Raw genomic sequence first — 15,007 nt, 5'->3', positions numbered from 1 at the left:
GGAAAGCAGTCTTCCAATATCTCAGGGGCTGCCTCAAAGAAGAGGGGGTCAAGCTATTTTCTAAAGCACCTGAAGGCCAGACAAGGAACAATGGATGGAAACTGATCAAAGAAAGAGATTCAACCTGGAAATAAGGAGAAACATTCTGACAGTGAGAACATTCAACCAATGGAACAGAAGTTGCCTTCAGAAGTTCTGGGAGTGCCATCACTTGAGGCTTTCAAGAAGAGACTGGATTGCCATTTGTCAGAAATGGTGCAGGGTCTCCCACTAGGGCAGGGGGTTGGACTAGGTGACCTACAAGGTCTCTTCCAACTCTAATTTATCTGTTATCTGTTAGAAGTTCTGTTTGTTGAAGTTCATCATGACTTCTGTGTAACAAGGAGCAGAACTGCTGATTTCCACCAGATCATCAATCATGGCCATCAGTTTGGCCACCTGATCCTCTCATTCTGCCTCTTCCACCAGGTATCGGTTCCCGCATTCAGCAAAATATCCCTTCAGGTTTTCATCAGAAGATATGATGTTTTCAAGAGATTCACCTTTCAAGTAATCTTTGCAGGTGAACAAGAGGATCATGTAAACCTTGGCTTTCAGGCCAAAAATCTCTTTGATCTGTTGAGCCATGTCTATCTCCTTCTGGGAGGAATGGTCAAGTTGTATCACCTGCAGAATGATGTGGGGACCCAGGGAGCAAAGCTTCACGCATTTGCTCACTTCAGCAGCAATATCCTCCTGTGGACGACTGGTATTGAAAAAGCCAGGCGTATCAACAATCACAACCTTCCTGCCATTCAGCTGCACCTCTTCCTTGTGGCATTCTTCTGTTACTGACCAAATTGACCATCAAGACTTAAAGACTTGGCTTCCCAGAATGGTGTTTCCCATTGCACTTATCCCATTTCTGGTTCTGCCCACAAGGACGATCCTCCGTTCAGGCCCTGCAACCCAAAGGGGAGAGGAGAGAAGAAGGAGACACAGTCAGTAGCGTAAAGCCATTATTCTGTCTTATGATTCACTTGCTGAATATAATGAGAGATAGAATAACTCTACAAATTCTTCCATACAAAGTTTCTTTTATTGGATTATATTAGGTATCCTCAAGGTGACTCACAGTTATGTTGATATGCATCTAATGTCCAATTCTTTGCATAGTTGAAATCGTAGTGTAAATGATATTAATCTTTCTATCCCATAATGGCAGAGGCAGGGGGTAGAGCTGCCACCACGAGGCTGTGTTCAGGCAAGAGTGAGGGAGCCTCCCCCAACCCAAAAAGGGTCAATTTAGTGACCAATCAGGATTACAGATGTGACCACATGACATGGACTACATTTCCCAGGATACCTTAACTACATTTACCATGATGCATTCCCTTAAGGGGACAGCTCACGATTCCTAACTAACTAACTATCCCAAATCCCATTAACTCTAAACTGTCTGGACAGCACAGCCATCATAGCCTGTGTTAGATCGGGAAAAGAGAGACTCGAGACCAGTGTGACTTTTCAGCTTTTTATTTAATGTGTAGATCTATACAAGATCTTGGAGCCGCGGCAGCCCTTCATATAGGGATTGCTCGCGCCTCGCCAGCCAATGACAGCTCTTTGAATCTCCCACGATCGGCCCAGCCAATCGCGGTTGATTCATAATGAGCCAATCACTGTAGTTCAGTTACCCAATCATCTTCTAGCATGTGTGGACCAATCAGATACGCGTATTTGGAGTATGTTAATTGTTGTGGCTCCGGGCTTGGATTCAGCTCCTGTGACTGATATGAGTTCAAGTGAGGAGGAAGACACTCGTATCTTCTTACAGTCCCAGAAGGAAGGAATTCCTGCCGTTGCGCTGGTGGATTCAGGGGCTACAACCAGCTTTATGGACTGTGCTTTTGTTAAACATTTTGGAATTCCTTTGATTCCTGTGAATCCACCCATTAAGGTGGAAACCGTAGATGGGCGTGAACTCAAGTCGGGACCCATTCGCTGCGCTACTCAGCCAGTGCGTATGCTTATTGGGGATCATGAGGAGGCAATAAGTTTTTATGTCACCTCGAACCTCCATCTCCCTTTGGTGCTCAGAATGTCCTGGTTGTGTTTGCATGATCCGTTGGTGGCTTGGTCGCAGAATGCCATTTCTTTTCCAAGCCTACAATGTGTGGACCACCTGAGGCATGTTTGCGCTGGCCAAGATATCGCCGCTCCTGCTGTCTAAATTCCTTCGGAGCTGTCGGACTTCTCCGATGTTTTCAGCGAACAGGAGGCAGACCGATTACCCCCACATCGTGCTTATGATTGTCCCGTGGACCTGATACCGGATGCTCCATTGCCAAAGGGGAGATTATACTCCATGTCGGAGCCCGAGTTGGTTGCACTCCGAGAGTTTTTGGATAAAAACTTAGCTCGGGGATTTATTCAACCCTCGTCGTCCCCTCTTTCGGCTCCCGTTCTTTTTGTTAAGAAGAAGTCGGGAGAACTGAGTCTCTGTTGTGATTATAGACAACTAAACTCTATCACCGTGAGGAATAGCTATCCCTTACCGCTCATTCCGGAATTGATGGAGCGGTTGCGGGAGGCTACTATCTTCACTAAACTCGATCTGCGTGGGGCTTACAACCTGGTTCGGATGCACAAGGGGGATGAGTGGAAGACAGCGTTTGGCACTCGTTATGGTCATTTCGAGTACACCGTCATGCCATTTGGTCTAACCAACGCTCCCGCTGTATTCCAGCATTTGATGAGCGACATTTGTCGGGACATGCTGGATCGGTTTGTCATGGTGTATCTGGTGACATTTTAATCTACTCTCGGTCCAGGGATCACCACCTTCATCAGGTCTGTCAAGTGCTGCAGCGTCTTCGGGAGCATAAGCTCTATGCGAAACTGGAGAAGTGTTTCTTTTTTCAGTCGTCGATAGAGTTTTTAGGGCACATCATTTCTCCCGAGGGCATTGCTATGGACCCTAAAAAGGTTGAGGCATTGTGTAGTTGGGAAGCCCCTCGTCGAGTCAAGGACGTCCAACGTCTTTTGGGATTCACCAACTACTATCAGACTTTTATCCCGGACTTTGCTAAAGTAATGGACCCCATAACTCAGCTCCTCCGTAAGAAGGTCCTGTTTGTGTGGGGGGCCCCGCAACAACAGGCTTTTGACATTTTAAAGAAAGCGTTTGTAGCCGAGCCGATATTGAGGCATCCTGATCCAAATCGTCCATTTGTGGTCGAGACAGATGCCTCTAATGTCGCTATCGGAGCGGTACTGTTACAAGCTTCGAAGGATGGCACGCCTCTTTTCCCATGTGCATACTATTCTAGGAAGCTCACAGCTTCAGAGCGCAACTACACCATCTGGGAAAAGGAGTTGTTGGACATTAAGGCTGCTTTTGAGACCTGGAGACATCATTTAGAGGGGGCTCGGCACAAGGTAGAGGTTCGGACAGATCACCGAAACTTGGAACATTTGACCACAGCTAAGAAATTGAACCAACGCCAGATTCGGTGGTCGTTGTTTTTTGCCAGGTTCAATTTCTCTGTTACTTATGTTCCGAGTGGACAGAATCGGAGGGCAGACGCGTTGTCTCGAAGCCCGAGTATATCGGTCCCGAGGATCCTCTTCCTCTACGAACGGTGTTACCACCAGAATCCTTGGCCGTACTGCAAGATCCAGTAGACTTGCGGGCTCGCATACGAGAGGCGCAACGATTGGATGCGTGGACGCAGCAGAGACGGGGGGACGCCGGACCTGATTCTCCATGGTCCATTGAAGAGGACTTGCTCCGACATCGGGTTTATTATAATCGTACCTACCAGGTCGTTGAGAGCTCTCATCATGACACAATGTCATGATAACCCGCTGCTGGCCATTTTGGATTTTATAAAACCTTGCATTTGGTCACCCGGACTTTTTGGTGGCCTCGGTTTCGTCGCGATGTGTTCTCTTACGTCGCTTCTTGCGTCCAGTGTAGGCAAGCGAAAGCGGCGTCGGGTGCGCCCCCTGGACTCCTCCAACCATTGCCGACTCCGGGCAGACCATGGGGAGTGATCTCCATGGACTTTCTCACGCATTTACCATCCTCATCGGGCTTCACGACGGTGCTCGTGGTAGTTGATATGCTGACTAAAATGGCTCATTTCATTCCCTGTCGGAGATTACCTTCATCCCGCACTACGGCTCAGCTATTTTTACAGCATATCTTTCGTCTGCATGGACTGCCAGATAGAGTGGTTTCTGATTGTGGGGTTCAGTTTACTGCGCAGTTTTGGAAACAGTTAATGGCAGCGCTACAAGTTCAGGTGTGCTTAGCGTCAGCGCACCATCCGGAAACTGATGGCGGGACTGAGTGGGTGATTGGCATTCTTACCCAATATTTGAGGTGTTTTGTTAATCAGCGACAAAGCGATTGGGCGAAATACCTCCCATTGGCAGAATTCGCTTTTAATAACTCGCAGCACACCTCCACTTGGGTAACGCCATTTTTCGCGAATGTAGGTTATCATCCGCGCTTCTTCCCATTAACGTGGATGGATTCACCGGTTCCTGAGACACAAGATTTTCTGGAGGAACTACAAGCGGTCCACCGTTTAGTAAGGCAACAACTTGAACGAGCGAAAGAGGACTATAAACGGTTTGCGGACCGGTCACATCGAGCACCGCCTCCGTTAGCTGTGGGTGACAAGGTGTGTTGTCCACGAAACACCTTCGGATCGATCGCCCAATTAGGAAATTGGACCATCGTTTCATCGGTCCATTCCCGATTGAGGCGGTTATCAACCCTGACGCTTCTGCCCGCCGCCACCCCGCCGCTTCTGCCCTGCCACTGCTGCTGCTTCTGCCCCACCGCTGCTGCTGCCCCGCCGCCCGCCGCTTCTCCCGCCGCCACCCCGCCGCCGCTTCTGCCCCGCCGCCACCGCTTCTTCTCCCGCCACCGCTGCTGCTTCTGCCCCCGCGCTGCTGCCCCGCAGTGAGGGCAGAAGCGGCGATGTGGCGGGGGAAGAAGCAGCGGTGGCGGCGGTGGGGCGGGGCAGAAACGGCAGCGGTGGTGGGGAAGAAGCGGCAGTGGGGCGGGGCGGGGGCAGAGCGGCGGCGGTGGCGGGGGAAAAAGCCGGCGGGGCGGGGGCAGAAATGGCGGCAGCAGAAGCAGCAGCGGTGGCGGGGAAGAAGCAGCGGCAGCAGAAGCGGCGCGGGGGTGGTGGCGGGGGCAGAAACGGGCGGCGGCAGAAGCAGCAGCGGTGGCGGGGAAGAAGCGGCGGCGGGGGCAGAAGCAGCAGCGGCGGCGGGGGCAGAAGCAGCAGCGGTGGTGGGGGCAGAAGCGGTGGCGGCGGCGGGGCAGAAGCCTTCCCCGCCGCTGCTTCTGCCCCCGCCGCTGCTGCTGCTGCTTCTGCCTTCCAGTCCTGCCTCAACCAGCCGGGCTATTTGCAGGAGGAGGTAGGCATGAGGCAGGCGAGCTTCCCCCTGCCCCCCCGCAAAATTTGGCCGGAAAATAAACTGTGATAAAAAAACTGTGATAAAAACGTGATAAAAATAAATAATTTTAAATAAATAATTTTAAATAAATAATAAAAACATCTCACTAACTTTATTTCCAAATAAATTTAATATGTTAACTATGTTTTCTATGGTTTTTTGGGATGATCGGGTATCGTTACTGTTATTTTATGTGCGGCCCAAACCAAATTTTCATCTTCTAATGTGGCCCAGGGAAGGTGAAAGGTTGGACACCCCTGCTCTAGATTTTGTATCGATTTAAGTTCACCCTTTTCATCTAATAATTCCCCATATCTAACTGTTTGTTCCTTCTTATAGATTATAGGATAGGAAAATGCTTCAATAGTTGATAACCAGAATGGAATTTTCAAATAACATTGTCTTTTTATCTTCTCCCAGTTTAACCACAAAGACTCCCGTATATAATGTCTTCTAAAGTAACCCTGTGTTTTAACCCAACAGCAAATCATGACCTTCTAGTGTCAACAATCTAGTCTTTCTTAGTGTTATCCATTCCTTAACCCACATCAAATTTGCAGCTTGGTAGTTGTTAGGTATAACATTGGTCACCTAACTAGTTTGGGTAAGATAATATATATATAAGCTATGATTCTTAGTTTAAAGTGTGTGTTACTTTAAATGCAAAGCATGTATTTTGGGTGTGGTGTGAAACCACCATAAGAGGGAGCAAGAGACGCTGATGAGATGCTGACGAGAAGCTGACGATTCCCTGACGCTTTGCTGGCAATTACTGGAGTTGCACAAAGGAAGAGAGGAGTTTCTGAGTTTGTTGCATATCTCTCTCTACTGCGAGGAGATAAATTACCAGACTGTTATTTTGTAAGTGTACCGACCTCTCGTTTTTGACATTGGAATTTGCAGATGAATAATCCCTGGACGGACTGAACTAAGTGTATGATATATGGACTGTTTTGACTATGCTTTAACTCTTGCTGGAATAAAACTATTTTAATTAGCACTTGTATCTGCTTTTACTGAGTGTAAGCTACACAACACTTATCTCACATATTTTGCCTGCCTGCCTGACTGCCCTGCAGATCCTTGCTAGGGGTGTATCCCTAACAGTAGTACAACTCCCAATTAGGCAGGCCAAAACCTCCTCTAATTCTAGCATCTTGCAAGAGCTTTAGCTTTATCCTCGCTTTCTTACCTTGCCATATATACTTCAACACAATTTTATTTAAGTCCTCAAAATAGTCTTTTCCGAGCCTAATTGGTATTGTTTGAAACAAAAATAAGATTCTGGGCAAAATATTCATCTTGATTGTTGAAATTCTCCCTATTAATGACAATTGTAAGTTTTCCCATTTCTTCAAATCTAAGGCTATCTGTTGTTTAAGTTTAATATAATTATTCTCTTTTAATGTACTACATCTTGATGTCAAGTATATCCCCAAATACTTGACCTTGTTCGTAACTTGGATTTGCAACAGGTCTGCCAGTTCTTCTGTTTGTCTTAGTAGCATGTTCTTTGACAAGATCTTTGTTTTATCTTTATTTATTTTCAGACCAGCCACCTCACCATATGTCTCTATCTTTTCCAATAGCTTTGGAGCTGTTTCTAAAGGATCTTCCAAAATAAAAGCTAAGTCAACCGCAAAGGTTTGCAATTTGAATTCTTCCTTTTTAATTTTCATTCCTTTTATACTTTTGTCTTCTCTAATATTTCTATTCAACACTTCCAAAGTCAATACAAATAGCAAAGGAGATAGGGGACATCCTTGTCTTGTGCCTTTTCTTATATTAATAAAGTCTGTAAGTTCTCCCTCCATCTTTACCTTTGCCGTTTGCTCATGATAAATAGCTTCTATTGCTTGGATAAATTTTCTGGCAAAACCCATCTGTTCCAATAGTAGTAACATAAATCTCCAGTTCACATTATCAAATGCCTTTTGAGCATCTAGGAATATCAAAGCCATTTGTTTTTCAGGATGTGCCTCATAGTATTCCAAAGTATCCAAAATTACTCTCATATTGTCTCTAATTTGTCTCTTTGGCAGAAATCCATTTTGGTCTGGATGAATGAAATTATTTAGATATTTTTTAAGTCTTTCTGCTAAAATTGAAGCAAAGATTTTATAGTCTGCATTTAATAAAGAAATCGGTCTATAGTTCTTAATTTGCAGTGGATCAGCCTCTTCTTTTGGAATAAGTGTAATATAAGCCTCTGACCATGTTTTAGGTATCATCTTCTTTGACATAGCTTCATTCATGACTTCTAACAATGGAGTGCTCAATGATTCTTGTAGTATTTTGTAGAATTCTGCTGGGAGCCCATCAGGACCTGGTGCTTTCCTATTATTTTGTTTCTTAAGTGCTTCACTTAATTCCATCATTGTTATATTACTTTCTAGCATTTCTTCAGTTTCTTTGGATATCTTAGGTAGGTTAGCATTCTGTAAGTTCTGTTTGATTTTTCCTCATCAATATTCTCTTTCTTATATAGTTGTCCATAAAAATCTTGAATAATTTCCTTTTTCTCTTTATTACCATAGCAAACCTGTCCTTGGTCATGTATTAATTGTGATATTTTCCTTGATTCTTTCTCCTTTCTCAATTTATATGCTAGCCATCTACCTGGTTTATTTGCATCTTCAAAGTAATTCTGTTTAGCATTTCTAATTTTCTGTGCCAGTTCTTCTTTCTCTATTAAACCCATTTTATGTTTAATTATGTCCAATTTCAATTTAATATCTTTTTTCTGTGGCATTTTCTGTAATTCTTTTTCAAGTCTTTTATACTCATCTTCCAAGGCTTTAGTGGCTTGCCTTTTCCTAATATTCTTTTTTCTTATGTAGTCTTTTATCAAACCTCTAGCATATGCCTTCATTGTATCCCAAACATTCTGCATTGAAGTATCTTCTTTTTTATTTTCTTTAAAGAAAAAAGCCAGTTCTTTCTCAATCCATTGTATAAAATCTTTCTCCTTTAAAATAGTATTATTTAGCGTCCATCTCGATCTTTTTTTTTGTCCCTTCCATTTAATTGTCATTGGGTTATGGTCTGCCCAAGTACTTGTTTCAATATTTGTTTCTTGAACACTAGATATTAATTCTGTTGAGATCCAAATCATATCTAATCTGGACCATGATAAATGTCTATTTGAATAGAAAGTATATTGTTTGGTTTTAGCATTTCTTTCTCTCCATATATCTTTTAAAGTTAATTCATCTGTCATTTTAAAAAAGGATTTAGGAAGAATCTTTCTATTTTGCTTTGTTCTTGTTGCTATATAGTCCAGTTTATTGTCCACAATTTCATTAAAGTCTCCCATCATAATTATATTAGCATAGTCCAGTCCAGTTATTTTCATGTGTAGTTTTTTATAGAATTCTTCTTGTTTATCATTCGGAGCATAAATTGCAATCAAGAGTATTTTTATATTATTATCCATTATTTCCACCATTAATACTCTTCCATCTTCATCAGTGTAAATCAATTTTGCTGGGGTGGCCTCTTTAATATATAAAACCACTCCTCTTTTCTTACATTGAGTCAAAGAAGTAAATATTTTCCCTAGTTTTGGCTGAACTAACAATTGTTCATGTTGTTTTTTAATGTGTACTGCTTGTAAACAAATTATGTCAAACTTTAATTTCCCTAATTTATGAAAAATCTTCCTTCTCTTAGCAGCTGAATTCAGTCCATTTATATTCATTGTAATCAGTTTTTTCTCTTCCATGGTTATATCTTGTAATTAGGTTTGGCAGCTCTCGTAGATCTTGGTTCACGTTGGTCTTTGATATCCACCTGTCCACCTACTGCGCCTTCTTCTTTTTCAATCTCCATTTGTTCCTCTTGGAATTCAATTAATGAGACCTCTTTTTCTGCCTCTTCCTCTCTCCTTCCGAAAAATTCTGTGTAGAAAAGTTCTGCTTTCTCAATTGAATCAATTCTGTGTCTCTGTTCTTGCCATGTAAACATTAGTCCTTCTGGGATCAGCCATCTATAATTCACCTCCTTTTTCAATAGCACTTTGGTCAAGAATCGATATTCTCTTCTCATCTCTCTCACTCTTCTGGGTATTTGTTTTAAAACCACGATTTCTTTGCCTTTATATTTCAACGTCTTCTCTCTTGCCGCTTGTAATATTTGTGTTTTGATGGATTTTTTGGTGAATCTGATGTGAACTTCTCTTGGTAAATTATTTCTCATTGCATATCTTGTAAAAACTCGGTATACCTCATCTACTCCATCCATCATCTTTTCCTCTGTTATTTCCAAAGCATCAGCCAGAATTTCTATCATTATCGCAGCCAAATTTTGTCCTTTTTCTTCCTCTATGTTTTGAAATCTGAGATAGAATTCTGACCTCTCCATCTCCCACTTCAGCATCCCACTTTTATCTTGTTCAACCATTGTTAGTCTGCTATCAATATTTCCAATCTTCTCCTCTCTTTGTTTACCTTCTTCTTCAATTTTTTGGAATCTCTCATCATACTTCACCATCATTTGTTGAATATTTTCCACTTTTTCATCAGTCTTCCCTGTTCTTTGTTCAATGTTCTCTATTCTTTGTTCAATGGTATCTGTTTTTGTCTTAAGGTCTTGGATTCCTTGCATAATCATCTGCAAAGTTACTTTTTCTTGTTCTTTGTCTTGCTTTAACGTTGCCTGAATTAAACGTTGTCCTCCCGATGGTGAGGAGGCAGAAGTAGAGGTAGAGGCACCAGAGGGTATGAGTTTCGTACTCATTTTAAATGATTCAAGATCTTCAAATTCTTTCAAACTTTAATCCAATTAATAAGGTAGCCAATTATAATCCAAAATGGAAACATCCAATAGTGAAAAGCCCAATAGTAAAAGAAAAAAAAGAAAGAAGGAAAAAAGAAAAGAAAAGATTCTTCGGGTTCTTCTGGACCCTAATCCAATTATAAAATAGTCCACAATAAAAAATAAAAATAAAAAGAAGGAAAAAGCCCAATAATAATAATAAAAAAGAGCAAAGCCAAAGAAAAATTTCTTCAGGTTCTTCACACCTTAATCCAGTTAGAAAATCTCAATTAAAAAAAGACCAAAATAATCCAAGAGCATAGATGGAAAAAGCAAAAATCCCAGTGGAAAAGGGAAAGAAAAAAAAAGATGAGAAATTCTGAGGCTTTTCCTTTAAAATAAAAAGCAGAAATAAAAATATTGCTAAAATAAAAGTTTACAGTAAAACCGGTAAGGAGGGGTAGCGGAACTTAAAAAAAGATAAAAAAAAGAAAAAAAAAAGAAAAACACACTGCACTTTGTTTAATTGTCCAAGGCTCTTATTATGACTCTCTTCTCCACAAGCTTCAAAGCCAAACCTCAAATGTTAATTTGTTGATAGAAGTCCAGAAGAACACCTGTAATAATATTCTGCCACGCTCTTCCCTCTATCTTATCAAGTTAAAATGTCCTTGAGAAGAAGTCTTTCACAGTTCTCTCCACTTCAAGTAAAATATTTTCAAGCCTCTAGTTGGCAGTGTTACAAAGTTTCTTAATTCTCACTTTCCCCCTCCTCCCAGGAAAACGTAATTGAGGTTAAAAAAGAAAAGAAAATATATACATATATATATAAAAAGAAAAATAACCAAGGGGAGCCTCTAGCCTAAAAAAAAGTTAAAAAATCAAAAAGGAGAATAAAAAAGCAAATATATATATAAAAGAAAATTCAGTCCGGTTATCTACTAAGTCACAATAAAGTCCGGTAACAAAAAAAAAAGTAAGGAAAAAAAATAGCCAAGCCTCACTTTGACGTCTCCCTTTAAAAGTCGCCGCTTATTCAGTTTTGTCAAAAATCTCACAGATTTCTTCTTATACTCAGAGTGTCCTTTCAAGCCTCAAAATGTTAATAAAAAAAAGTTTCTCACCCAGCCGACACACTTTCTCTTTCAGTCTCTTCCTTTCCAGAGCTGTCCCGACTTCAGCAGCTTTGGGGCTGCCTCTCCGCTGCCGGAAAAAAGGACTTCTCCTGGGTCAACCAGGGACTTTGCGGTGTCCCTGGGATCCACAGGGCATGCCCTTCACAATAACCATCCCTACGGGATGGTTTAGGTCTGTTTGGACCAGCAGGGGCAAAGATATCGGCTGCAATCTTAGAGCTCGATTGCAGACCGTACCGTCAAGACGTCAGCTCCTCCCCTCTCCCCCCACCATTTTTTTAATGAGTTCATTCTGTTAGGGACATGGATGTGGGAGGTTGTCTAGGTAACTCTGGCATCGGGACAAAATCCATTCCAGTGTTGATTTGGAATGGAGTCAATCCCATGCTGCTATGTACTTATTGTAAGCAACCTCTGCAAAAGGTAATAACTCAGCCCAATTTTCTTGTTGATAATTTACATAGCATCTAATGTATTGTTCAATCATGGCGTTAGCTCTCTTCGCTGCTCCGTTACAAGCAGGATGGAAAGCTGAAGATAACCCTTGAGAGGAACCAATGGGTTTCAGAAATTCCCTCCAAAATTTTGCAGTAAATTGTACCCCTCTGTCTGATATTATTCTATGAGGTACACCATGTAGTCTATAGATATGTTTCACGAACAGTTTTGCAAGTTTTTTCACAGGTGGAAGTCCTTTGCAGGCTATAAAATGGGCCTGCTTAGAGAATAAGTCAATTACAGTCCAAATGATCGTATTCCCTTCACTCTTAGGTAATTCCACAATAAAGTCCATTGAGATCTCTTCTCAAGGTTGGGTTGGTTCAGCAACTTGTTGCAGGAGGCCAGGGGTTTTTCCAGTTCTGTGTTTCATTGTGGCACAAATTGAACCACTTTTTACATAGTCCTTGACATCAGGTTTCATTTTTGGCCACCAGAACTGTCTTCTCAGTAAATGTAGGGTTTCTCCATCGAGCTGCTCCGAGCATCCAGATTGGGATGTGCTCCAGTCTCTGCACTCACAGGCTGAGCTTTAATTGAGGAACGCTCCTCCCTGTCCATGTGACTCCCTCGGAACATTCCCCAGTTTTTAGCTCAGCCTCGCAAGAGACAGGCAGCTTTTAGCAGACTTCCTTGGCCGATTCAGGAATCTAGAAAATTGTGTTCAGGTTTGAATTTTCCCTTTAGTCCTTGGCCCCTGCGCAACTGGGTTATTGCTCATTGTAAGAGGAGCGTTTTTCTCGCCCCTCAGAGGATAGAAACGGGGGAAGAACAGCACCTTCGCGCCCCCCCATCCTCCTTCTACCTGCCGTTGCCTTGAAGCCTTGCTGCTCGCAAGCAGCAGCTTCCTTATAACGTGTTTCTTCACGCGCTGTTGCTCCTTTCCCCCCACGAACGCCTTATGTAAAAGGAGAACGATTCCTCCTCTCTGCCCCTCGTTCCGCTGCGTTTTAAGCTGCTTTTTTTCCTGAGGAGGCAAACTTCCATCCCTGAGCCTTCGCGCCGGCCATCGGCCGCCATTTTGGGCATTGACTCATGGCGGCCGCCATTTTCTTTTAATTAATTCACTGCGGTGACTGTTCTGAGGCCCAAAGCAGGACCGGAGGCCTGTTTAGTGCCCCTTTGATCAATTAGGCATTGTGGCTCCTAGCCCTATTGCCTGTTATTGTAACTTGTTGGCTATCCCGCAGCCGGCTCAGAGGCGAAGTAGAGGCAGTACCAATACCTCCCATTTTGGCTGGGAGGCAACTGCACGAGGCCCACCCTTCTCTTTTATTTTTCTTTTGGCCTCAGCGTTCATTTGGCTAATTTGACTGCTTTCTCTAATTTATTTAGTGTGTTTTTCTGTCCATCTGGAATTAAATACTATAGTACTCCGGTACTCTAGTCCTTAATTGTTCATATTCCCATTTCCTTTTTATTGTTTTTATTTAATAATAATAATAGTAATAATAATAGTAATAATAATAATAATAATAAATGAATAAATAAATAGAAATCATATATTCAGATATAAATAATAGTAATAATAATAATAATAATAATAATAATAATAATAATAATAATAATATTAAGGACAAAAAAATTTTCCAAAAGGGGGACGTGGACCAACTGTGAGACATCTGGCTTTGTTGTAGGTCGAACTCCTAGGCGAGCCAACCGCCTTCTTTGGTTACTATCATACATTACTTTCGCTCTTTATTATGGCAGAGGACAACCCCAGAGGGCCTTCCTTGAAGGCCAAATCAAAGGCACACCATTTGCGCAGGCAGGCCAAGGGAACACCTAAGTCTCTCAGAGAGAGGCGTTAGAACACCGCGTCCAAGCGGCGGCCTAGAGGTGGAGCTCTCACCTGACAATCAGGAGGTTCATGAGTTCGATCCTAGGTAGAGGCCAATATGGAGAATAATGAGCTCCCCTGCTGCAGCAGGGGGTTGGACTAGATGACCTCCAAGGCTCCTTCCTTTTTTATTGAAAAGGAATTTGATGAACATTCAAGGGGCTCAAGCTCCATAATCCCAGTACTTCCTTCTTCTCCAGGCCAGGTTTTCTCCTCACCCAGAGTCGTCCATTCGCTGTCACCAGCCACCTGGACATCCGGGGCTACCTTTAATCCGTCAGCCACTGGCCCACAGCATGATGAACCATCTGCAGACCCGGTTCCAGACAGGATTGGAGAATGGATGCAGCTGGCTACCTGCCAAGGTACCGCAGAAGGTCTCCAGCAGATGACCAGACCAGGTCTACCATCAATGGTTCCTAATATCGAAGCCGTTTCTGGCAGAGCTTTCCCCAGGCCGAACCCCCCACCCCGAGGGTGAGAAGGCGGAGGAAGAGGAAGCAGGCCTGGGTCACTCAGGCAAGTGGAAAAGGTTAATATGGGGTCCTTACACTACTCTGAACCCAATGGAAGTGGACCCAATGGAATTAGGAATATCGTGGACCCAATGGAATTAGGAATATCGGAGGATGTGGGTATTACCCCCTCCCAGCCCACATTCGTGGGTTTATTCAAACCCCACCTGTTCAAGCCCTTTTTTGTTTAAGGCAAAGATATTCTGGTCTGGGGTCACAACCCTCTTACTGCCCCAGCAACCTCTGGTAATCCAGAGAAGTCCATTTTCAGACTACCGGTTGTGGAGGCTAAAGTGATTCCTACTCCACCCATTCTTCTAACCTGGTAGCAAAACAATTGGCTTCTGTAGGGGCGCCTCCCGCCCCCTCCAATCGGGATAGGAGATTTTTTAATCTCGATGCAGAGTTTCCACCCTGTTAGAGACTCCCAACGTTGACGGGTCCATAGGGGGGTTCGGACCTCCCCTATCCCAAGTGATGCTCTGGAAGTCTTAAAGCCAGAGGACAATTGGGCCAAATTGGCGTTTTGCCGGACGCATCAATCTAATGCTTGGCCCACTTTAGCAGCCACCGCTGCTTCCTTCTTTACACGGTCCTCCATTAGAAGGCTCCATCAAAGCAGCAGGTCCCCCCATCCAGTACTAGGCCACCGTTAAGTTTCCACCGGGGCTATTTCATCCCAGGTCACAGCCGGCGTCGATCTTGGCTTCAATGTTGGCAAGCATACGTATATATAAAAAATAATAATTCAAAGAAAACAAGTTAAATTGGCCTCTGCTCCCATCTCGGGGGCAATCTCTTCG

General features: G+C 43.2%; 1 pseudogene; it reads right to left on the bottom strand.

Moving 5' to 3' along the window:
- Positions 1-336: 336 nt before the first annotated feature.
- On the bottom strand, positions 337-14,099 carry LOC113450904 (GTPase IMAP family member 7-like; annotated as a pseudogene).
- Positions 14,100-15,007: the final 908 nt, after the last annotated feature.

This window comes from Pseudonaja textilis, unplaced genomic scaffold (genome assembly GCF_049901715.1).
Source record: "Pseudonaja textilis isolate UNSWEBS1 unplaced genomic scaffold, rPseTex1.2 PTEXSCF20, whole genome shotgun sequence".
Taxonomy (NCBI): Eukaryota; Metazoa; Chordata; class Lepidosauria; order Squamata; family Elapidae; genus Pseudonaja; species Pseudonaja textilis.
This window is presented reverse-complemented; position numbering and strand designations above follow the sequence as displayed.